Source organism: Cibotium barometz, chromosome 58, assembly GCF_041138505.1.
Source record: "Cibotium barometz isolate CiBa-2024 chromosome 58, ASM4113850v1, whole genome shotgun sequence".
Classification (NCBI taxonomy): Eukaryota; Viridiplantae; Streptophyta; class Polypodiopsida; order Cyatheales; family Cibotiaceae; genus Cibotium; species Cibotium barometz.
Genome location: NC_141103.1, coordinates 35,206,051 through 35,232,104, shown reverse-complemented (window position 1 = coordinate 35,232,104; position 26,054 = coordinate 35,206,051).

Sequence of the window (26,054 nt, the reverse complement as noted above, 5' to 3'; positions counted from 1 at the left end):
TTCAAATCATCCCATGAGTATGGTAAATTACCATGCTTAACCATATGTATCCACCATTGGTGAGCATAACCTTCCAGGTGTAAAGAGGAAAATTGCTCTTTATCTTGATCACCCTTAGGTACAGCTGAAAATAAGCATTTAGCTTGGTCATCCACTCCTACAATTTATGCAAAGAGGAACCATCACCCTTGAACTTGCAAAGGGACACCTTGTCCTTGATATCTTTGGAAGCATTGGGAGTAGGATTCTCATGACGTGACTTGCCCTTTTGTGATTACATATAAGAATTAGCAAAAGAAATATGCTCCCAAATCATGTTAAACCACATCATCATCAACATACAACTCTTCTTCAAACGTAGAAGATTGAATTAAAATGTGAAGATACTATTTTGGGTTCTCCAATGTTTGGTTCCAAGTGTTTAAACCAAGATGTATGTTGTTTTCCTGTATGTTACTTTCCATGTAATTGAGAGGGACTGTATTGGAAAGGTGTAGGCCTCATTTCCTTCATGAGAGGTCTTCTAGCCTTCACCACCATGAATCCACATGTGTTATTATTTGTACAATTTTCATGAGTAACCCTTGTAAAAGCCTCTTGCATATGTTGCTTTCCTTCTCTTTGGTCTTCAAAGAGATCCCATGAAAGGGTTGCCTGTCTCCTTGATGACCACCATGACCATCATCATGCTTAAGTTGACCCATTGGCTAGGCTAACTTTCTTTCATCAATAAAATTCTTGTAGACATAGTATTAAAGTTTACACTCATTTCCACCCTTGTAGCCATGGAATCAAAATTTGCATTTATCTCCATCAACATTTGGAGAAGAGTTGCATTTGAAATGGTATGTGAGGATTGGGGGGTATGTTTGTGGGAACTTCCAACATTCACTAGGCTTCTTCAACCTCTCTTGAAGATTGACCAAGAATCTCCTCTGGTAACTCCATGTTACCATGTTGCACCATATCGTCACCCTCTATATCCTCAGAGTTCAATGCATTCTTCCTCGGCCTTTAGGCTTGGGTTTTCCAAGAAAATTTAATGTTTTGGAAAATTGGCTATAACTTGGGGTAGGGATCTCGGATTGGGGAGATCTAATGCTTGATATAAAACTTATGAGATACCCTATCCAACCATGCAAAGAACCAATTAAGATGAGGTGCTCTAATATCCTTTGTCTTAGAGTTCACATATATATAGGCTAGAAATGGAAATTAAGCTATAGAATACTTAAAACTCATCATATTTGGATGAAACTTGGTGTGTGAGCTTGTAATGATGAGTACTAACTATGCCTAAGAGTGTTTGACCAAAGTCAAAGTACATGTTGGTAAAAGTCAACCATTTAGGTTTGACTATCCCAATGATTTAAAAACGAAGAGGTTAAGGGCTTGTTGTGTAGGTCTAAGGGAGTACTATGAGCTTAAGTAAGCACCTAAATTTCAGTGTCCTAATGTGCTTTGACTGAATTAGGGTTTAGTACCTATGTACAAGAATGGTTCCATTGGGCTCATATTGCGATGCATTGCCTCTTGCTCTCCCCAAGTGTAGTGACCATAAAAAGCAACTCCATTCATTAATTGTGTGCCATCAATTCACTGCATGCATCAGAATGTTTGGAGAAATTTTGCCATAGTCTCCTTTGTATTATGGAAGAAATTTCAATTTCCCATGCAATCAAAATGGCATTCCCACAATATCCTTTGCATTTTCCAACACACTTATCATATCAAGGCATCATTGACTATCATTGCATAATGCATTTGGCATCATTTCCATTGCAAAACCAACCCATAGTGTTGGCCATTATGACCACTTGCATTCCATTTCTCATTGAAGCTTGAGTGTTGATGGAGCGTTGCTTGCTAATCTCCTAGCCAAGCCTTCCCACCCCCTTAGTGAGTATTCTCAAGCCAAGGGTTGGGGCCAAGTCTTCACTTCGGGTACCTAATCATCTGATATACCTCTTTTGCAAGGTAATCATGGCACACTAGATTCATGGCATTCTCCCCTTGGCTTCTCCACCATATGCCAAGGTACCCTCACACATCACTAGTCTTCTAGGAATTGAGATGTGTCAGTACCAAGTGTTGTGCTAGTGTGTAAGAAACTAGAGATGCTTACCAAGGTTTTTAGCATGAACTCATGCCACAATTCTTATCAACAACCGACCAAGAATGTACTCATGCTTCCTTCCATTGCATAGTTACTGTACAGCATATTAGTGAATTTGGGAATTTCCCAATTCCCATTTTTGAATACTTAAAAAAGGGGACATGGATAACATGTTTGTAAGTTTCTCAAAACCCTATCATATGACCTATCGTTGGAAAGTGCTTGAAAAATGGAATCTAAAGAGCTATAAAGCGCTCATTTTGGATTAGTGGTGTTCAAGTTATGGTTAATCCAAACTTTTGACCACGTGTCCCAAACTTGTGGGAAATTCCCATATTCCCCAATATGGTGTAAGTAGTAGCTTCCAACATCAAATGCACAACCAAAAACCACCTTTTATGATCTCTTGATATGTGTGAGCGCCATATGAAGTCCCATGTGAGCATTTTGTTAACAACTCTTCACAATAATCCCCAAATGTCCCAAAATAGAAGCTATACAATTGAAATGAGATTGAAAGAGGCTTGATTAAGTGTAAGGTATCAAGATTGATCAAGGCTTAATGAAGAAAAGAATTCAAATCAAGATTATGGCCCTCAAAACCCTAATCCTTCAAGAAACCCCAAAATACTCATCCAATTGATGTGTATAATGTGCAATGTAAGAAGAGTAATGCATAGGAAAGAGGCTCATTAGCATGAATCTCAAAACTTAATGGTGGTGAAACCCTAAATTTCAAGAGAAAACCCCAAATCTTTCAAGAAGGTAAAGAAACCCTAAATCAAGGTTGGGATCAAGCATTGAACACATGTATAGGTAAAGGAAGGTTGGTATGGCCTCATTATGCAAGAATTTCATGAAAAAGCTGATCGCAAACCCTAGTTTCCAAGAAAATTTAAAAATGCAAAAAATCAAAATTCCCATAAAATCCTCTATTCATGCAATAATTGATCACATATATGGAATTGATGAAGAAATTTTTCCAAAATTTGGTGAAGAACCCTAATTTTTCATGGAACCCCTAATTTGCAAGAGGAGAAGACATTTAAGCATTGATGAGATTAGGAACTTGCTTACTCTTATTAGTTGCATTTCCAAGCATTGTAGCCATCCTTTGATGATTCCTATTCCTTCGAAAATGCGTGCATACCACTACATCCTCACGGCCATGAAATTGCACAGTTTAGCAGCCATAATAAGCATAGACTTGTTAATCATGCTTAATACCTTGCTAGCCAAATGCTTGAGGCATTGCTAGGCATTAAACATGGTTTTGGAGCTTCAAAAAATTGACAATTTAGGCGCAGCCCACCAGCATCTTCACAATGAATTTGTTTAAGCGAAGAAGCTCTACAACTCTTGAAATAATGCCCATAGCTTGCCTAATCACATACCAAAGGTTTTTCAAGATCTAATATCATAATCATCTCACCAAGGCTCTCAGAAAGCAAGCAAGGAGGAAGAATAAAGGGAAAAACGTTTTTGGATTAACACTAATCAAGATTAGTGAATCTCCCCCAATTTTGGTCTTACATTTCAAATTTTGGAGCGGTCCCCCAAAAATTTGGTCCCCATAAAACCCATGGCTCCAAAAGCTTAGGAACAAACAAAGATAAAGAAACTCCACCATCCAAAGTCATGATATCCATCTTCTTGGTCAAGAAAATTCAAAAAATCAAGAAAATCAAGAACATCAAGAAAACCAAGAACACTCAAACAATTTTTAAGAAAATTCAAGAGAGTGGATCAAAAGCAACGCTCTGATACCAATTGAAATGGATCTAGACCAAGAATCAAGAAATCAAACACACAAAAGTCCAATTCTAGTATCCATTTGATGAGAAACAAGTGCACATGAGAAATACATGAGATTATGAAGAAAATAGAGAAAATCCATATGTACATGTAGCAAAGGAGGAGTGTGCATAAGGCCTAAGTGATTTAACCTCTCACCCCATGAGGATGGCTATCAAGCTTGCCTTGAGCCTTAGACCATGAATGGCCATTTCCAAGAAAGGAGCCATGAGTACATGTAGATGTTCAAGTATTGAATGACTAAAAAGAGTCTTACAGAGAGCAACCTTTTCCGAGCTAGTTGAAAATTGGCACAACAAACCCCAAAAAAAATGGAGTTAACTTGAAAAACTTTTAGAACAGAAATGTACCTAGAAAACAATGCAAAGTGAGTAGAAGACATAAGCAATTCTAGTATTTTCCATTCACGTGAAAGATAATCTTTGATTGAAGGAACACATTTCCTATCATTGTTGAGATACATTAGAGATCACGTCAATCACCATACAAAATTGAAATACCACACCAACTACATTTTTGTGACTACACATAACATGACCCACTCTCAATGGGGTTTAGGGTTTTTAGAGCTCAACAATATCTACATTAAATAAAATCAAAACAAAATTGCCAACAATCATGGCTCGCAAAGCAAAAACAAAAACCATGTGTTGCATTGTCCACTACATATACCATAATAAATCAAGTTGTCACACTCATCATCTATAAAAACAAGTCGAGCGTAACGTTGTTCTGCATGGTCCTTGTCAAAGCGTGTGTCTCCAGCCATGGATACACTGGTGGTAGAACACTTTACATGAAAATAAAGAATAAAAATTGTTTAGTTTATGTAAATTCACATGTTTAAGTATATCTATGTCTTGTAGATCAAACTTGAATATTCTATTCTTAAAACATATCGAAGGTAACCAAAATCACAAACTTGGATCTTTATCTTTTCTTAATTATTTAATTATACATAAACCTTAAAAATTAGTTTTCCCTTGAATGTGATGAAAATCATTCTTTTAGCCTAGGATATTCAATCCTGGAATATGGTAGGAAGTCCTCTTTTCATGTTATGCATAAGAATAAATTATGTATCAATTTCTTAAAATTTTTGCCATAGCTCCGCTGCTATTACTGACAATTTTTAATATTTTTAAAAACAATAAGACTTAGTAATGTAATTATGATAGTATAACTATGTTTTAACCTTAAATCCAATTTATGGATTTAACTCATAAGATTACCATAATTTACTAGCATATAAGTATAAAAAACCATTTTCATAACCTCTAGCTTCACAAGCCTAGAGTTTGATTTGTGAATTGAGAATTTCTCCTTGAAAAGCATCAATTGAATAGAGAATTGGTCATAGGAATGACAATTCTTTGGGGAGAGAGAGATAAACATAAAAAGCATCCTAATTAAGCATAAATGTAAACTTTTCTTAATTATTCATTACAACTCTTAAGAAAATCTTGATTTGCATTATAAACACTTAATTTAGAAACTTCTCAAGCTTGAGAGGGGTTGAGAAGTGAAAACATTGAGAATAGTAGAGAAAAACCATAAAATTACACTTTACCTCTTGTTTTTGCTTACTTCTCTATCTTAGAAGAAGCCCCCAACCAATCAATTAGTTAGTTTGTTGAGAGGAAAGCTCCAAGGATGGTTGAAGAGAGAGAGAGGCTCCACTCTCTCCAAAAGGAGAGGATTTTTAAGGGATAATAAAAAATATCATTATTTTAGTATAATATTGGCATAGTATAGTTCATAGATTTTTTTACAAAAGACTAAGGATCTATTTATAGGTGAGGGAGGCCTCTAACCAAGTCCAACTAGGTCCTAGAATTTTCTAGGTTCAATTTGGCTGAATTTGGACAAGATTTGGATCTAGTTTGGCTCCCTTTTGATTTGGTTTGATCCAAGAGAGAGGAGAGATAAAAATATCACAATTTTATTGAATTAAAAACTCCATCACATGTGTGAAATAGGTTCCTCCTTGAAGTCCCCCCCTCTCCTTACCGAGGTGTCAAAAATTTATCATTATACCAAAATATCTCTTTTTTTAGTAATATCTCATAGTTTTTAACTAATAAACCTTGTACTCAGTCAACTCTTCATCTTATGTGGGCATTTACTCATTTTTGGATATTTTCTTTTATTCATTGGATTTATCTCCTCCCCACACTTGGATTGATCCTATTGGCCCATAGGAACCTTAATTAGACACTAGGAGGATTTTTATATCCAAAAATATCTCAATTTTGGATTACCTCTCTTTAGACATTTTCTCTCTCCAAGCCAAAACAGGGTAAAACATTATCTTTCTTCTATTCCAGAGAGGGGAATAATTACAAGATCAGAAGGGGAGGTTCTTACACCTATACACCTCAAAAGCTGGAGGGAGGAATCTTACATCTTCTACGTAAGCTTTGATGGATCTAGAGCATTGGGAGTGAACTACTCCGTTGACGATCAACAACTTTCCAAGATGCAAATGTGAATATTTTTAGAAAAGAGAGAGTAAGCGCTCTACATACATTCCATGCAGGCACATGTACTTTCTTTACTCAGGTCCTTAGTTTGGATGCGACTGCTCATGAGTTTATTCACCAAGTAGCTCTAACAAAAATTGAGTTGTTTCATGCACTTAGAGGTAGGCGATCAAATGTCGCACCGAGAGTGCGCGGTTGAATGTGGTTTTTTCATCGGATGTTTATGACTTTTTGGGGTCTGCAAGACATGGGATTGTTAGAATGTTTTGTATAGTTACAATGTTTTCTTTGCCTATATTTTGGACTGGTTTTGTGTATTGCTGGTTCATGCAATTTTGGGATCTTCTAACTGATTTGTGGTTATGTAAGAATGGTCACTTATATATGCACTCTAATATAGACAAAGTTTTTCGACTGGTTTATGGTGAGGGGTGAATAGAAAATTCTGTAAGTGCTTATGTCTTATGCTTGTTGGATTGATGAAAAATGATGCACTATTTTCTAATTACATTTGTGTTTTAAATGTTTTTCTAGAATGTGGTTTTTTTCATCGGATGTCCTTTTTGCAGTCTACAGGACATGGGATTGTTAGAATGTTTTGTGTAGTTACAATGTTTTCTCTACCTATATTTTGGACTACTTTTGTGTATTGGTGGTTCATGCAATTTTGGGATCTTCAAATTGAATTGTGGTTATGTAAAAATGGTCACTTATATATGCACTCTAATATAGATAGGTTTTCGGACTGGTTTATGGTGAGGTGTGAATGGAAAATTATGTAAATGCTTATGTCTTATGCTCATTGGATTGGTGAAAAACGATGCATTGTTGTCTAATTACATTTGTATTTTAAAATTTTATCTAAAAAGCAATTTGGGCTCATTTTTGGGCCCTCTAAGGAATGCCACATCATCAAAAATGGGGCCATGGTAATTTTTTTGTAAATCAACTCCAATTTTTTCAAAGGTTGCATATATAGAATCTACTCTTCAATATCTTTCCATTGATATATAACATGATGGTGTTTGGACATGGCCCATGGAAGATGTATAAAAAGTAGGTTGAAAAGTGATGATGTGGACCGTTTACGGTAGCCTTTAAACTTGATTTTGAGGAAAATGGTATGTCTTGAGCTTAGCAACTCCAAATGTTTCAAAGTTTGAAATTATAAGATCTACTTTTCATGATCTTTCTAATGATATATCATATGATGGGGTTTTAACATAAGGTAAAAAATGGTCATCGCGTGGCCCCCATTTTCAAGGCAAAGATGGCAAAAAATCCCTTATAGGGCCCAAAAATGAGCCCAAATTTTCCCTAATGATTTTTTTTGGGGGTTTATTGCCAAGTTTGGCTCTAGTTTTCACCTCGCTTTTGGAGAAGGTTGCTTGGAACTAAAAAGATCCCTATAATGAACCCAAGGTCCTATTTATAGTAGCCTTGTTCATGGTCCATTTTTTAGATGTTTTTGACCTCATCTTGTGCTTTATTATAGATATGAGTGACCCTATCCTGGACCCGGATTGCCTGGAATGGTACTATCAAGGGCAGCTAGTTATTCCTCCTTTCCAAGCCCACTCACACTATTTTTATGCACCATTAGGGGAGAGCGAGGTTGTGGAGCCACCTCTGTAGACTTGTTCTACCTATAGTTTCATCCCCTTTTACCATGTTTTACCTGGCGTCGCATGTTGTACACAATGTCCTACTTATGCTGGCACTGTGGAACCTATTTTAAGAGCTATGGGATAGGACTATTGCAGTCCCCCATGATAAGAGAGACAACACAACATCACGATGATGTGAGTGTACTTTACCCTGTGGGAGGACCCTATCAAGTAAGAAATGCATAGGAAGAGTGTTGGGGGTCGTCCAACTGTCTCGCTAGCACCCAACCTTACTGCTAGTTTTGTTGTTTAGTGTACCTATTGGGCAACAACTTTCTTGTAACAACCTTGTAACTAAATCCCACTCAAGTACTGGGTCTCGACCGGACATCGATACTTTTGGAAATCCTGCTAGGGAATTGGTATGCCAAGTAGGGGAGTAGAGAGATAGAGGCTAGTATAGGTTATGTCCTACATAGTTAGTAGAGTAAACTAGTCAAAAGAAGCCCAAAAAGAAAGCACACACTAACTAGTGTTAGGAATGGTAACTAGAGAGTCATAAAGAGCACAATGGAGCACGCATGGAGAATGAAGAAAGCTCAAATAGGGAAAGTGGTACTGACGTAGACAGGCTGAAGCTATAGAACAAGTAGCACCACTACACCATCCACCATGCTGACCAAGAAGATTAATTCCACATGCAGGAGGAGAGACTGATTCTGGAACCACTAAGGAATCAGGAAGAAGATTGTCGGGAACTACTAAAAGATCCTTGTCCCCCCCATGCAATGAATTCTGGGGTGCTAGCAGCGGAAGTAGCATTTCTTGCATAGGGCAGAACCTCTCACTCGGGGTCTCGCCCCACAGATATCCAGACAAGAGACTAATCCCTCGGTTCTTCCAAAGCGCTTCAAGCAAACTTCAAGATAGTCACACCACTTACACACCCAATATGAAATTGTCTCTTTCACAGATTCAGCTGTCTTTAAAAATCTTTTAATGAAACCATAGTATCACTGATCATAATCCTCCAAAATATCTAGCTTGAATTCTATTTTCCAATCATTCCTTCACCGGTGTACCTATGGCATCATTGGCAACCAGAATGCTCACCACGTGTTCACTCAGGGGCCTTTTCAATAGTTCCTAGATCATAGTACCTGGCAATATAATTACATAAGAAAATCCAGATGGACTCTCCGTTGAAGATGAGCAAGATCAACCAACAGATCCATATAAAAGAGCCATGGATTCATCCGTTGAGGACCAGCAAGGCCAACCAACAGATCCATATAAAAGAGCCATTGATTCATCCGTTAAGGACCAGCAAGGCTAGTCAACAAGATCCATGCCCGAGTTCAGAAAACAACTCTAACTCCTTATTCCAGTTTTCTTTCCCGACACACGCGTGGGTATCTTCGGTGACCCAAAGCCCGAGCACTGTATGGTCAATACCCTCTAGGCTCCTTCGCAGGAGGTCACCTAGTACTTCACTCATAGGCTGCTTCCTTGGTCCCTCATCCACCGTACCGGGAAGCTCACCATTTAAATCGAACCGAGGCTGGTCAAGACCTCAACCGACCACCTTGCTACTACGCGAGACATCCTTCGTTGACTCTCCGTCAGTTGTTTGTAACTTTATCACTTAGATCTCCACACGACCTTATTCACAAGATGGTCAAAATGCTTCCATAGCATTCTTGACATAAAACAATCATTTAAAAATAGGTTTCATAAATACAGTTTCTAACAAATGCTCATCTTTCCACATTGTTCCACATCATTTCTCGTTATTTCACATTCTTCTACATCAATTCACATTGCTTATTCTATATCTAGTCATGTGTATTCCCATCATCTTCATCCATTCTCATCCAATCACATCATATTATATCTCATCACATCTATCCTCATCACATCACGTCATAACATATCCACATCACATCTCATCCATTCATATCACATCACATCCAACTACTTTCACTTAGATCCACATCACATCCACATATCATCACATCACGTTCACATCTATTTACATCACTTCACATCCATCACATCTACCCAAGTCCACATCACATCACATCTCATCTATCCACATCATATCTCATCCATTCATATCTAACAAGATCCACATCACATCACATTCATATCTCACCACATCTCTCCACATCCACTCACATCTTATCGCATCCATTCACATCCATCACACCCATTCACATCCCACATTCATTCACATCTCATCACATCTCATCACATCCATCCTCATCTTATCACATCTCGATCACATCCATCCACATCACATCACATTCATTCCATCCACATTACATCACATCCACATCTATCCATATCACACCACATCCATTCATAGCTCATCACATTCATCCACATCCATTCGTTCATTCACATGCACATTTATCACATTATATCTCATTCTCATCCATTTTCATCACATCACATCCTTTCACATCTCATCACATTCACATCCACATCCATATCCATTTACATCACATCACATCTCATCCACATCTTCTCACATTCACATCCACATCCATTTACATCACATCACATCTCATCCACATCTCCTCACATTCACATCCACATTCATTTACATCACATCACATCCACTCACATCTCATCACATCACATTCACATCTCCTCTTATCACATTCACATCTCATCTAATCACATGGCATCCATTTACATCCCATCACATTCATTCACATCTCATCTAATCACATGGCATCCATTTACATCCCATCACATTCATTCAGATCCACATCACATCTTATCATATTCACTTTTAGTACCGTTTTCTACTTTCGATACTTGTAGGACTTTTCTAAGTTTCTCCCAATTGCTTAGCCTAGTTAAAGGTACTTTTTCTCAATCCCATTGAATCTACGTATCAGAGTGTTGTTGAAGGTTTAAAAAGGTAAAATAAACCTTATCAGAATTGAATAGTAAAAATTCAGAAAGAGCATTTAAGTATTGTATTTTCATTCCTTAAGCTTCATTAATGAGAAATAATTCTAAACTTCCGTTTACTCATTGGATCCTCGATCCTCCCAGGGATTCTAGATTCTCAACAATAAGAATTACCCAAGTTCTCTTGATGGATATTTTCATATTCTTTCTCAAATTTCTCAAGTAAAATATATTCAATATTCTTCTTTTCGAGTAAAAGATTTATGGGATTTACAAAAATCAATTCTACCCATATTTTCCAATAAACTTAAAAATGCTCAAAATTTTGCTTTCTTTTTATAAATACTCATAATTTGAATTATGCCAAAAATTTCTCTTTTATCGTTCAATTACTTCGATATCAAATATCATGGGAATTTCTCTTTTTGTATAAAAATAAATTTACCAAAAATTCCTCTTTTACCATAATCAATTAATTATGCATAATTACAAAATTTTATTTCTCATGAATATAATGAAAATGATTCTTTTTGCATAGGATGTCCAATCCTAGAATATGGTAGGAAGTCCTCTTTTAGCATTATGCATAAAAATAAGATATTTATTATTTTCTAAAAAATTTACCATAGCCTTGTTGCTATTACTGATAATTTTGAAAAAAATAAAAAGAATAAAAGCTTGAAATGAAAATATGATATTAGTTCCTCTTTTATGCTTAAAATCAAACTATGAATTTAAATCATAATTCTAACCATAAAATTAAACATAACTATGATTATCCCACTAGATTGATCTAATTTTAACATTCCTCTTTTCCCAGTTTGTTAGGATAATCCATTTCTCATTTAGAATGAATTAGAGTAGTTTTTAACTACTCATCATATTCTGAAAGAATTTACCATTATTTTAATAGCACAAAATCATGAAAATATCATTTTCTTAATCTCTAGCTTATCAAGCCTAGATTTTAGCTTATCAAGACTAGATTTTAGCTTTGAATTAAGAGACTATCATTGAGAAGCATCCTTTTTCAAGGGATAAAGATGGCTATTCTTTTAGAGAGAGAGAGATTTACTTAAAGAAAGCATTACAAATAAGCATAAAGATTAACTTTCTCTTAATTAAACATCAACACTTTAAGGAAAAGCTTGATTTGAATCAAAACAATCATTTAGAAAGCTTCTCAAGCATGAGAGGGGTTAAGAAGAAGAAAGTTATTGAGAAAATTAGAAAAAAAACCATTAAATTTGATTTTACCTCCAAGTTTGGCTTGATTATTTATTGGTAGTGAAGCTCAGACCAATCAATTGGTCCACCAAGAGGAGAAGAGAAACTCCAAGAGTTGTTGTAGAGAGAGAGAGCTCCAAGCTCCCAAGAGAGAGGAAAATTTAAATGATAATAGAAAATATGATTATTTTAATATAATACTGGCATAGTATAGCTCCAATATATTTTTACAAATGATTGAGGGTCTATTTATAGGTGAGGGAGGCCACTAACCAAGTCCAACTGGGTTCTAGATATTTCCAGGTTTAGTTTGACTCAATTTGGACCAGTTTGGTTTCCTTTTTTATTTGCTTCGATCCAAGAGGGAGGAGAGATAAAAATATCACACTTTTTTTTTGAATTAAAAACCCTTCCACACATGTGAAAAATACGCCTACCTCAAGAGTCCCCCTCTCCTTACCAAGGTGTCAAAAATGCATCATTATTTCAAAATATCTCATTTTTTTAGTAATATCTCAGAATTTGTAACTAATTATGAGTATTTATGAAAAGAAAGTAAAATTTTGAGCATTATTAAGTTTATTGGAAAATATGGGTAGAATTGATTTTTGTAAATCCCATAAATCTTTTACTCGAAAAGAAGAATATTAAATATATTTTACTTGAGAAATTTGAGAAAAAATATGAAAATATCCATCAAGAAAACTTGGATAATTCTTATTTAGAAAAGAGAATCTGGAATCCCTGAGAGGATTGAGGATCCAATGAGTAAACGGAAGTTTAGAATTAATTCTCATTAATGACTTAAGGAATGAAAATACAATACTTAAATGCTCTTTTTAAATTTTTACTATTCAATTCTGATAAGGTTTATTTTACCTTTTTAGACCTTCAACAACACTCTGATACGTAGATTCAATGGGATCGAGAAAAAGTACCTTTCACTAGGCTAAGCAATTGGCAGAAACTTAGAAAGGTCCTATAAGTATCGAAAGTAGAAAACAGTACTAAAAGTGGATGTGATAAGATATAAAGTGGATCTGAATGAATGTGATGGGATGTAAATGGATGTGATGTGATTAGATGAGTGTGAATGTGATAAGAGGAGATGTGAATGTGATGTGATAAGATGTGAATGTGATGTGATGAGACGTGAGTGGATGTGATGTGATGTAAATGAATGTGGATGTGAATGTGAGGAGATGTGGATGAGATGTGATGTGATGTAAATGGATGTGGATGTGAATGTGAGAAGATGTGGATGAGATGTGATGTGATGTGAATGTGATGAGATGTGAAAGGATGTGATGTGATGAAAATGGATGAGAATGAGATATAATGTGATAAATGTGCATGTGAGTGAACGAATGGATGTGGATGAATGTGATGAGCTGTGAATGGATGTGGTGTGATATGGATAGATGTGGATGTGATGTAATGTGGATGGAATGAATGTGATGTGATGTGGATGGATGTGATCAAGATGTGATAAGATGAGGATGGATGTGATGAGATGTGAATGAATGTGGGATGTGAATGGGTGTGATGGATGTGAATGGATGTGAGTGGATATGGAGAGATGTGGTGAGATATGAATGTGATGTAATGAGATGTGATGTGGATCTGGTTAGATATGAATGGATGAGATATGATGTGGAAAGATGAGATGTGATGTGATGTGGACTTGGGTAGATGTGAATGGATGTGAAGTGATGTAAATAGATGTGAACGTGATGTGATGATATGTGGATGTGATGTGGATCTAAGTGAAAGTAGCTGGATGTGATGTGATATGAATGGATGAGATGTGATGTGGATATGTTGTGACGTGATGTGATGAGGATAGATGTGATGAGATGTAATATGATGTGATTGGATGAGAATGGATGAAGATGATGGGAATACACATGACTAGATATAGAATAAGCAATGTGAATTGATGTAGAAGAATGTGGAATAATGAGAAATGATGTGGAACAATGTGGAAAGATGAGCGTTCGTTAGAAACTGTATTTATGAAACCTATTTTTAAATGATTGTTTTATGTCAAGAATGATGTGGAAGCATTTTGACCATCTTGTGAATAAGGTCGTGTGGAGATCTAAGTGATAAAGTTACAAACAGCTGACGGAGAGTCAACGGAGGACGTCTCGCATAGTAGCAAGGTCGGCTGACTAGCCTCGGTTCGATTTAAATGGCGAGCTTCCGGTACGGTGGATGAGGGACCAAGGAAGCAGCCTATGAGTGAAGTACTAGGTGACCTCCTGTGAAGGAGCCTAGAGGGTATTGACCATACAGTGCTCGGGCTCTGGGTCACCGAAGATACCCACGCGTGTGTCGGGAAAGAAAACTGGAATAAGGAGTTAGAGTTGTTTTCTGAACTCGGGCATGGATCTCGTTGACTGGCCTTGCTGGACCTTAATGGATGAATCAATGGCTCTTTTATATGGATCTGTTGGTTGGCCTTGCTGGTCCTTAACGGATGAATCAATGGCTCTTTTATATGGATCTGTTGGTTGATCTTGCTCATCTTCAACGGAGAGTCCATCTGGATTTTCTTATGTGATTATATTGCCGGGTACTATGATCTAGGAACTATTGAAAAGGCCCTTGAGTGAACACGTGGTGAGCGTTCTGGTTGCCAATGATGCCATAGGTACAGTGGTGAGGGAATGATTGGAAATTAGAATTCAAGCTAGATATTTTGGAGGATTATGATCAGTGATACTATGGTTTCATTAAAATATTGTTTTAAAGACACTGAATCTGTGAAACAGACAATTTCATATTGGGTGTGTAAGTGGTGTGACTATCTTGAAGTTTGCTTGAAGCGTCGGCTAGGGGGACCTAGGAACTCTTTTCCTTGGTACCCGAGGCAAAACATAACCGAATTTCTAAGTGGATCCTACCTCTAAAGTGGTCGGATCCTATCTCTAAAGTGGTAGATGAAATGAGACTCAATTCTGTTATGTTACGATAGATTAAGTAAATCCCAGATAGTCTTTGTTCTATGGGGAAAAGAATCAATGGTTGTGCCTCTTGATGAGGAAAAAAGTGTTGGTTTCTTTGATCCAAGTGCAAGTCTCTTCCTTGATCTAACCATGTGACTTATGGGTTCGTCGTGGGTCGGATCAATTTGGTTAGTTAAGGTTCTTGACTACGTTAGAATAAAAATATCCAGGAGGAATCACCTATGTCTGGCTGGGTGAGGGAAGTTTTTCTGGGTTGGAAGAACCGAGGGATTGGTATGTTGTCCGGATATCCGTGGGCGAGGCCCAGAGTGAGAGGTTCTGCCCTACGCAAGAAATGCTACTTCCGCTGCTAGCACCCCGAAATTTGTTGCGCGGAAAGGGCAGGAATCTTTCAGCTAGTATCAGAGCGGATTGGCTGAAGTGGATCAACAAAGAAGCAAGAAATGTCAAAAAATTATGAAATACCAGTAAAAGATTGTAATTGTGTGATGAAATTCATACAAATTATTCAGAATGAAGATTCATAAATTAGAAATTGGGTCTTCAGATGGAAGTACCGCAATTGTGTGGAATCCATGACTTGCTTGAGGCCTAGATATGATGGTATTTACTTTATAGCTCCAAGGACCCTGACTACCCGTATATATCGTGGGTATATCTATAGCTCTTTACTGACAATAAGTATGAGTAAATCTAAGACCTTGAAGTTATAAGCAAAAATGCTATCTAGAGGATGAATTCGAATACTTGCTGATATGATTTTTTTTCGAATTCTGGTTAAGAATTGATGAACTGATTTGGATTCTGATTGAAAGATGATGATTTCTGAATTCTGGTTGAAAGAAGATAAGTTGAACAAAGCCACAATGAGGATGAATGGGGCGAATCCCAGTGACGATGTTAGTAACTGGAAGACGATTATGACTTCAGCAAATCACTATGAGATTAGTGGATTGTACTAATAGATTGCTGCTGTTTGACCTTTGACCCAGTGGATCTAATTAAGGAATGACAAATTGAGAACTTGCATAACTAAAATTTTTGTTGGAAATTTTAAGATGGAATTTTCAGTCTGATGGACCATTATTGTGTTAAGAATATGAATGATCTCTGGTAATAATGAGTTCTATTTGTTCTTCTTGTGTAAGGGATCTTTATCCCAGGATTTTGTGGGGGGGCTGACCAAATGATAAAGAACCCTAGAATCAGTTGGATCTAAAGTTGGATTTGAATTATAAATAAAGTGGTCTTTTCACCTGAGCATCTTGGTTAATTTGGGGAAAAAAAGGGACTTAACAAGAATTTTCGTATTGATAAGATCATGGACTGAGGTTGTGGTGGTGGGAATGTTAACCCCCAACTCGATGAGGAAGAGCTCAACTCGGATGTTCATAAAACTCTTCATATATAGCAACCTGGACCTTTCAAGGGTGAAGGGAAAAACTTGGGCGAGACTGTGGAGAACTAGATTGAAGCAATGGAAGAATACTTCAATTTCACCGGGTACAATGAGAAGAGTAAAATGGCTCTTGCGAGGCTGAAGATAGTAGAAACAGCTAGAGCGGCATGGATAAACCACTGTGAGACAAACCGTTTGGATCGTAACACCCAAACATGGAGTGATCTCAAGATTTACCTAACTAAGGAAGAGATTCTGTCCTCCCGGCATTTTGAAAACCAAGATGAACAAATTCTTAGAGTTAACCTAGGGGAGTATAACTATTGAAGAATATCATCACGCGTTCGCTCTCCTCCTCAAGTACTCGCCACCACTGGATGAAGAACAACTGATGGCCAGGTTCATTCGGACACTGAACGAACCTTTGAATATCCTAGTGAAGAATGCCAAGCCAGTTTCCATGGCCAAAGCAGTGCAAATGGCGAGGGATTTCGCCAAGGCCTTTGATGTCAAGGTCCCGCCGAAGCTAGCACCATCATCTTTCAAAATATTTCTAGCTCCAAAAGGTGATTCTAACTTTCCACCGCCTAAGAGGTAACAAGGTCAAAATCAGGATATGGGAAGTTCCAAAATGGAAGAAAGGTCTTCTTCTTCGAACACAATCCCTTGGAATTCAACTTCAGAAGTTCCACCCTTGAACAAAGAAGTGAAATGCTATAATTGTCAAGGATTTGGACACTTCAGTATGGATTACCCAACTCCTTTTCGATCAAGGTTTTCGGGGCAGGGAAGTCAGGGACCAAGATTCCAGACTCCAACTCCTTCCTTCTAGAGTAATTAGGTTCCTTTCCGTCAAAATCATGGAAATCCCAGAGAGGTAGACCCTCTAACCAACCCTCAGTTTCAATCCAAAGTAATGCAAGACCTCCACCTTAAAATAGGGAAAGTCAAAGAGAGATGTTTCCAAATCAGCCGTCCACTTCCAAGGTAGTAATGCAGGAAGTGATTGAAGAGGAAGAAGATGAAAGAGATTATACTCCACCTGCGAGATGAGGACATCTCTTGTTTTTAAGTGGGGTAGCATGTAAGATTCCTCCCTCCAGCTTTTGAGGTGTAAAGGTGTAAGAACCTCCCCTTCTATTCTTGTAATTATTCCCCTCTCTGAAATAGAAGAAAGATCTTGTTCTACCTTGTTTTGGCCTAGAGAAAGAAAATCTCAAGAGAGACATAATCTAAAATTGAGATATCTTTGGATATAAAAACCTTCCTAGTGTCTAAATTAGATTGCCTTGAAACAGAATTTCAAAATAAACTTTCCAATGTGTATTAGGAATTAATTAAAAATGGTATAAGAGACCTTAGCCTAAGGGTCTACATTTTCAGAAATTTTTGGATTATGGTCCAATTAAGGTTCCAATGGGCAAATTGGATTAATCCAAGTGTTGGGATGAGATAAATCCAAAGAATAAAAGAAAATACCCAAAAATGAGTAAATGCTCACATAAGATGAAGAGTTGACGGAGTAATTATGCCAAAAATTTCTTTTTTACCATTTAATTACTTGGATCTCAAATATCATGGGAATTCCTCTTTTTGTATAAAAATAAATTTACCAAAAATTCCTCTTTTACCATAATCAATTAATTATGCATAATTACAAAAAAATTATTTTTCATGAATATGATGAAAATGATTCTTTTTGCATAGGATGTTCAATCCTAGAATATGGTAGGAAGTTCTCTTTCAGCATTATGCATAAAAATAAGATATTTATTTATATGGTTTAGGAGAAGAACCATGGAGTGGAGAGAGCTTCTAAAGCATTTGGAAGAGAAGAGAGAAAGTCCTAATGATTAAGAAGAGATTAAAGATCTAAAAGAGCTCATAAACATGACGTAGAGAAGGAAGCCATGACTTCATGCTTCCAAAGCATTACAAAAGAGAAGAAGAGAGTATAAGCATCATGGTTTAAGCTTACCCTTAGTGTGAGCTTGCTTCTTGAGCTTGGAGGGAAGAGTGTAGCCTTCAAGAAGAGGTAGCCTTCAAAGAGGGTTCACCTTTAAGAGAAGAGGCTAGACCACCATGGAGGAGAGGAGTAGGCTTCAAGAGAAGAGAGCCATGTCCACCATGGAGAGGATTAGGGTAAGATGAAGTGGTTTAGTGAATCCCCAAAGCTTCCACCAATGGAAAGGAAGGGAGAAATGAGAAAAATACACTAGAATAAGGTTTACACTAACTTGGGGAGGCTCTATTTAAAGAAGGGGAGATGGGGGTGCCCTCTAAGTTTAGAGGTTCCCATTTAATTAGGCGCCCCCTTAAAGTGTAATTCCTTCTCCTTACAAGGTGTCAATTTGCTCATTATGATAATAGTCACACTCTCACAAGTCTATGCCACCACGTGCCACTTGTTTGCCACCTCAGCATCCTTGAATATTTTATGTTTTTTATGATAATTATCTTCTATTTTTTCAATATTCCACATTTTCCATGTGTGTAAATATTGATATCTAGAAAGATCTCTTATTTTAGCCATTGATATTTTTTACACTATCATTTTTGAATAAGGGTGTGTTTCCATGCACCCACCGTCTATCATTTTTGAATAAGGGTGTGTTTCCATGCACCCACCGTCTAAGATTTTAACCCAATCTATAAATCCTTTTTGGTTTCTAATCGGCCGGTCTATATTATAGAGAATAGAAGAATATTTTCCATTAGTAGGATTTATTAAAATTCCACTTCCTGAATCTAGACTTAATCCTTACCTTATGTGCGATGTGCATCGATGTGCATCTGCGGTCCAAAATATCTCTCAATTGAAAATCCTTTTGAAGATACTGCTTTGAGGAATGTGATCATAAAGTATAGGACAATTTCTCCATCAAAAATATTTCCAAGATATGGTCTTATCTCTCTAGAATTTTTTTTTCTCTCTAGGTTAGAACAGGGTAAACAAGGTCTTTCATTGCACAGAAGAGAGGGGATGATCACTGGGGATTGAGGGAATGTGTCATACACCTTTAGAGGTTGGAGGAGGAATCTTACAGGTTTGTTCCTTCCCTCTTTCTATGGTGGAGGGCTTTCCATAATATGTTAAATCTTTCTGGAGAGCTCTTTTTTGTTGATGTTAGCCCCACAACATAATTTTCACCACCTTTGGGCCATAGGCACCAGAATGTGTAGAATTCACTTGAAAACCATGTTTTGTATATTTTACATATGTTCACTGCTTATATTTTAAAGGTGTACCACATGATTTTAGGTGGAGAGAGCTAGCATTAGAATAGGAGGTTTTCACACTGACTAGAGTGGCCAAATGATCTCCGAGGAATAGACTTTTAACTTTGGTTGCCCAAGAGTGTGAACCCTAGAGGTCACCTACAAAACCTAAAATGTAACTCTCATGACTCAATCTTTATGCTAATTCAATAGATTTCTCTTCTTCTCTATCTACTATCTTATGAGATTGCTTACTTGCTTGTGTGAGCTCTTAAGTGTGCTTGCCTGCTTGCATGTGAGAGAGTGAGTGTGAGAGAGTAAGTTGTAAGGAGGGTCGAGCTTCCTTTTGGAGTGCCACAGCAGCACACAGTGGAGCGGCTGTGCGGCAACATCATCTCCTACAAGAATCCCGAGCCATAAGTATTCACGAGGTGAGTGGCACACCTTGCCCATGCAATTGTGAGCTAGGTCATGGAATATTGGATTCTTGTTTGATTTGTTTTATGCTCCCGAGTGTGTTTAGGCAAAGTCCCATGACATTGGTTTGTTCTTGCACTCTTTTTATGGTGCAAGGTTTTTCCAATGCATAAGCCATTGAGGAAATAAAAAGGAGTACACAGTTAGAAAATAGATACCAAGAGCATTCAAACAAGCCTTAGTTATCTTGAGTTTGATATTCCTCTCATTTGGAGTACTATTTGGAATTTATGGAAGATTTTAATATAGTGAGGATTGATGGCTATTATGAGGAAAAATATTGCTATAGTATAGACAATGAAAGTTATACCAATGATGGAGATTTAATTGGTTCTAATATTAATGATTACACTTCTTAATGAGGATAGTTACAATCTTGAAGATTGTAATTACATAGAAGAAGGTGGCAATGAAGATGCATACCATGCTTATGATTCTTAATGGGTCAAAGCAAGGTAAGGTGGACCACTTACACAGCTTTTTTGCATGTTAAAAAGCACCTTGAAAGTGGTCCACATTACACTTTAAGAGTTATTAGAGTGTTTCTAGTGCTTTTTTGAAGGTATAAGAGATCCTAAAAGCACATTACCTTATGTGGATTTGTATTACATCACAACACATCACATCCATATCTCATCATATCCACTCACATCTCCTCACATCGCATTCACATCTTATCACATCGCATTCACATCTTATCTCATCGCATTCACATTTAGTACCATTTTCTACTTTTGATACTGATGCGACTTTTTTAAGTTTCTACCAATTGCTTGGCCTAGTTAAAGGTACTTTTCCTCGATGGATATTTTCATATTCTTTTGCAAATTTCTCAAGTGAAATATATTCAATATTCTTCTTTTTGCGTAAAAGATTCATGGGATTTACAAAAATCTATTCTACCCATATTTCCCAATAAAATTAATAATGCTCAAAATTCCACTTTTGATAAATACTCATAATTTGAATTATGCCAAAAATTCCTCTTTTACCATTTAATTACTTGGATTTCAAATATCATGGGAATTCCTCTTTTTGCATAAAAATAAATTCATCAAAAATTCCTCTTTTACCATTTAATTACTTGGATCTCAAATATCATGGGAATTCCTCTTTTTGTATAAAAGTAAATTTACCAAAATTTACTCTTTTCTCATATTCAATTAATTATGCATAACTACAAAAAACATTATTTCTCATGAATATGATGAAAAATCATTCTTTTTGCATAGGATGTCCAATCCTTAAAAATGGTAAGAAGTCCTCTTTTAACATTATGCATGAAAATAAGATATGTATTATTTTCTCAAAACTTTGCCATAGCTTCCCTGTTACTATTACTGATAAATCTCAATTTTTTTCTAAAGAATAAAAGCATGTAATGAAAATATGATAGTAGTTCCTCTTTTATACTTAAAATCAAACTATGAATTTAAATCATAATTTTAACCATAATCATAAACTTATTTATGATTATCCTACTAGATTAAGCTAATTCCATTATTTCTCTTTTCCCAAATTGATAGGATAATCTATTTCTCATTTAGAATCAATCAAAGTAGTTTTTAACTACTTATAAATAATATAAAAGAATTAACTAGTATTTTGTTAACACAAAATCATAGAATTCCATTTTCTTAATCTTTAGCTTATCAAGCCTAGAGTTTAGCTTTGAATTAAGAGACTATCATTGAGAAGCATCCTTTTTCAAGGGATCTAGCCATAAAGATGGCTATTCTTTTAGAGAGACATATTTTCTTAAAAAGAAATCATTACAAATAAGCATAAAGATTAACTTTCTCTTAATTAAACATTAAGAATTTAAGGAAAATCTTGATTTGAATTAAAACAATTATTTAAAAAGCTTCTTAAGCTTGAGAGGGGTTTAGAAGAAGAAAGTTATTTAAAAAAATTTAGAAAAAACCATAAAATTTGATTTTACCTCCAAATTTGGCTTGATTCTCTAATTGCATTGAAGCCTGCGACCAATCAATTGGTCCACCAAGAGGAGAAGAGCAACTCCAAAGTTTTTGTAGAGAGAGAGAGAGAGAGAGAGAGAGAGAGAGAGAGAGAGAGAGAGAGAGAGAGCTCCAAGCTCCCAAGAGAGAGAAAAATTTAAAGGATAATAGAAAATATGAAATTTTAATAAAATACTGGCATAGTATAGCTCCCATATGAAAATACAAAAGACTAAGGGTCTATTTATAGGCAAGGGAAGCCACTAACCAAGTCCAACTAGGTTCTAGAATTTTCCAGGTTCAGTTTGACTCAATTTTTAGACAAGATTTGGACCAGTTTGGCTCCCTTTTTGATTTGGTTTGATCCAGGAGAGAGCATAGATAAAAATATCACAATTTTTTTGAATTGAAAACCCTTTCACACATGTGAAAAAGGCACCTACCTCAAGAGTCCCCCTCTCCTTACCAAAGTGTCAAAATTGCATCATTATTCCAAAATATCTCATTTTTTAGTAATATCTCATAATTTTTAACTAATAAACCTTGTACTCAGTCAACTATTCATCTTATGTAGGCATTTACTCATTTTTGGGTATTTTCTTTTATTCTTTTGGGTTTATCTCATACCAATACTTGGATTAATCCAATTGGCCCATTGGAACCTTAATTGGACCATAATCCAAAAACTTTTAAAAATGTAGACCCTTAGGCTAAGGTCCCTTATACCATTTTTAATTAATTCCTAATGCACATTGGAAGTTCATTTTGAACTTTTGTTTCAGGGGAATCCATTTTAGGATTTTTCTATCCAAAGATATCTCTATTTTGGATTATCTCTCTCTAGACATTTTTTCTCTCTAGGCCAAATGATAGTAAAACAAGATCTTTCTTCTATTTTAGAGAGGGGAATAATTTCAAGAACAGAAGGGGAGGTTCTTACACCTTTACACCTCAAAAGATAGAGAGAGGAATCTTACATTCACATCTATCCACATCCATCCATTCATTCACATGCACGTCTATCCACATCTATCCATTCATTCACATGCACATATATCCGCATCCATCCATTCATTCACATTCACATCTATCCACCTCCATCCATTCATTCACATGCACATCTATCACTTCACATCTCATTCTCTTCCATTTACATCACATCTCATTCTCTTCCATTTACATCACATCACACACATTCACATATCATCACATTCACATCCACATCCATATCTCATCACATCCACTCACATCTCCTCACATCACATTCACATCTTATCAGATCGCATTCAGATGTTATCTCATCGCATTCACATTTAGTACAGTTTTCTACTTTCGATACACCGATAGGACTTTTCTATGTTTCTGCCAATTGCTTGGCCTAGTTAAAGGTACTTTTCCTCGATGGATATTTTCATATTCTTTCTCAAATTTCTCAAGTGAAATATATTCAATATTCTTCTTTTAGAGTAAAAAATTTATGGGATTTACAAAAATCAATTCTACCCATATTTCCCAATAAAATCAATAATGCTCAAAATTCCACTTTTGATAAATACTCATAATTTGAATTATGCCAAAAATTTCTCTTTTACCATTTAATTACTTGGATCTCAAATATCATGGGAATTCATCTTTTTGCATAATTTTTTTAAATCAAAAACTCCTATTTTACCATTTAATTATGAAAATCATTCTTTTTGCATAGGATGTCCAATCCTAAAATATGGTAGGAAGTCCTCTTTTAGCATTATGCATAAAAATAAGATATGTATTACCTATATAGCTTCGTTTGCTATTACTGATTATTCTTAATTTTTTTCTAAAGAATAAAAGCTTGTAATGGAAAAATGATAGTATTTCCTCTTTTATGCTTAAAATCAAACTATGAATTTAAATCATAATTTTAACCAATAATCATAAAATTAATTATGATTATCCTACTAGATTAAGCTAATTCCATTATTTCTCTTTTCCCAAATTGATAGGATAATCTATTTCTCATTTAGAATCACAATCAAAGTAGTTTTTAACTACTTATAAATAATCTAGAAAAATGAACCAGTATTTTATAAACACAAAATCATAAAAATACCATTTTCTTAATCTCTAGCTTATCAAGCCTAAAGTTTAGATTTGAATTAAGAGACTATCATTGAGAAGCATCCTTTTTCAAGGGATTTAGCCATAAAGATGGCTATTCTTTTAGAGAGAGAGTTTTTCTTAAAAATAAAACATTACAAATAGGCATAAACATTAACTTTCTCTTAATTAAGCATTAAGACTTTAAGGGAAAGCTTGATTTGAATTAAAACAATTATTTAGAAAGCTTCTCAATCTTGAGAGGGGTTGAGAAGAAGAAAGTTATTGAGAAATTTAGAAAAAACCATAAAATTTTATTTTACCTCCAAGTTTGGCTTGATTCTCTAATTGCAGTGAAGCCCCCGACCAATCAATTGGTCCACCAAGAGGAGAAGAGCAACTCCAAGAGTTGTTATAGAGAGAGAGATAGCCCCAAGAACCCAAGAGAGAGAAAAATTTAAAGGATAATAGAAAATATGATTATTTTAATATAATACTGGCATAGTATAGCTCCCATATGAAAATATAAAAGACTAAGGGTCTATTTATAGGTGAGGGAGGCCACTAACAAAGTCCAACTGGGTTCTAGAATTTTCCACATTCAATTTGACTTAATTTAGAGAAGATTTGGACCAGTTTGGCTCCCTTTTTGATTTGGTTTGATCCAGGAGAGAGGAGAGATAAAAATATCACAATTGATGTTTTTGAATTAAAAACCCTTTCACACATGTGAAAAAGGCACCTACCTCAAGAGTCCCCCTCTTATTACCAAAGTGTCAAAAATGCATCATTATTCTAAAATATCTCATTTTTTTTGTAATATCTCATAAATTTTAACTAATAAACCTTGTACTCAGTGAACTCTTCATTTTATGTGAGAATTTACTCATTTTTGGGTATTTTCTTTTATTCTTTTGAATTTATCTCATCCCAACACTTGGATTCATCCAATTGGCCCATTGGAACCCTAATTGGACCATAATCCAAAAATTTCTAAAAATGTAGACCCTTAGGCTAAGGTCCCTTATACACATTTTCAATTAATTCCTAATGTGCATTGGAAAGTTCATTTTGAACTTCTATTTCAAGGGAATCCATTTTAGACACTAGGAGGATTTTTATATCCAAAGATATCTCAATTTTGGATTATCTCTCTCTAGGCCAAAATAGGGTAAAACAAGATCTTTCTTCTATTTCAGAGAGGGAAATAATTTCAAGAATAGAAGGGGAGGTTCTTACACCTTTACACCTCAAAAGCTGGAGGGAGGAATCTTACATAAATACATATTGATATATACATACATACATACATATATATATATATATATATATGTATATATATTTATATATACATACATACAAATGTACATAAATACATATTGATATATACATAAATATATATCAACACATAAATAAATTATACAGGCACATAAATTATATAAGTATACATATATATGTATATATAAACACAAACATAAATAAATCACACACACACACACACACATAAAAGAGAAATATAATGCAAGACATATGCAAACTTCAAGGACACACAACCACAAACACACCCACACACATTTCTATTCTCAATACTAAAATATTCTTCTCGCCGAAATAACACACTCACTCTCTCTCTCTCTCTCTCTCTCACACACACACACACACACACACACACACACACACACACACATACAAACACAAAAAGTTCATTATTACACACATAAATATATATAAGATAATTATATATATATATATATATATATATATATATATAAACACA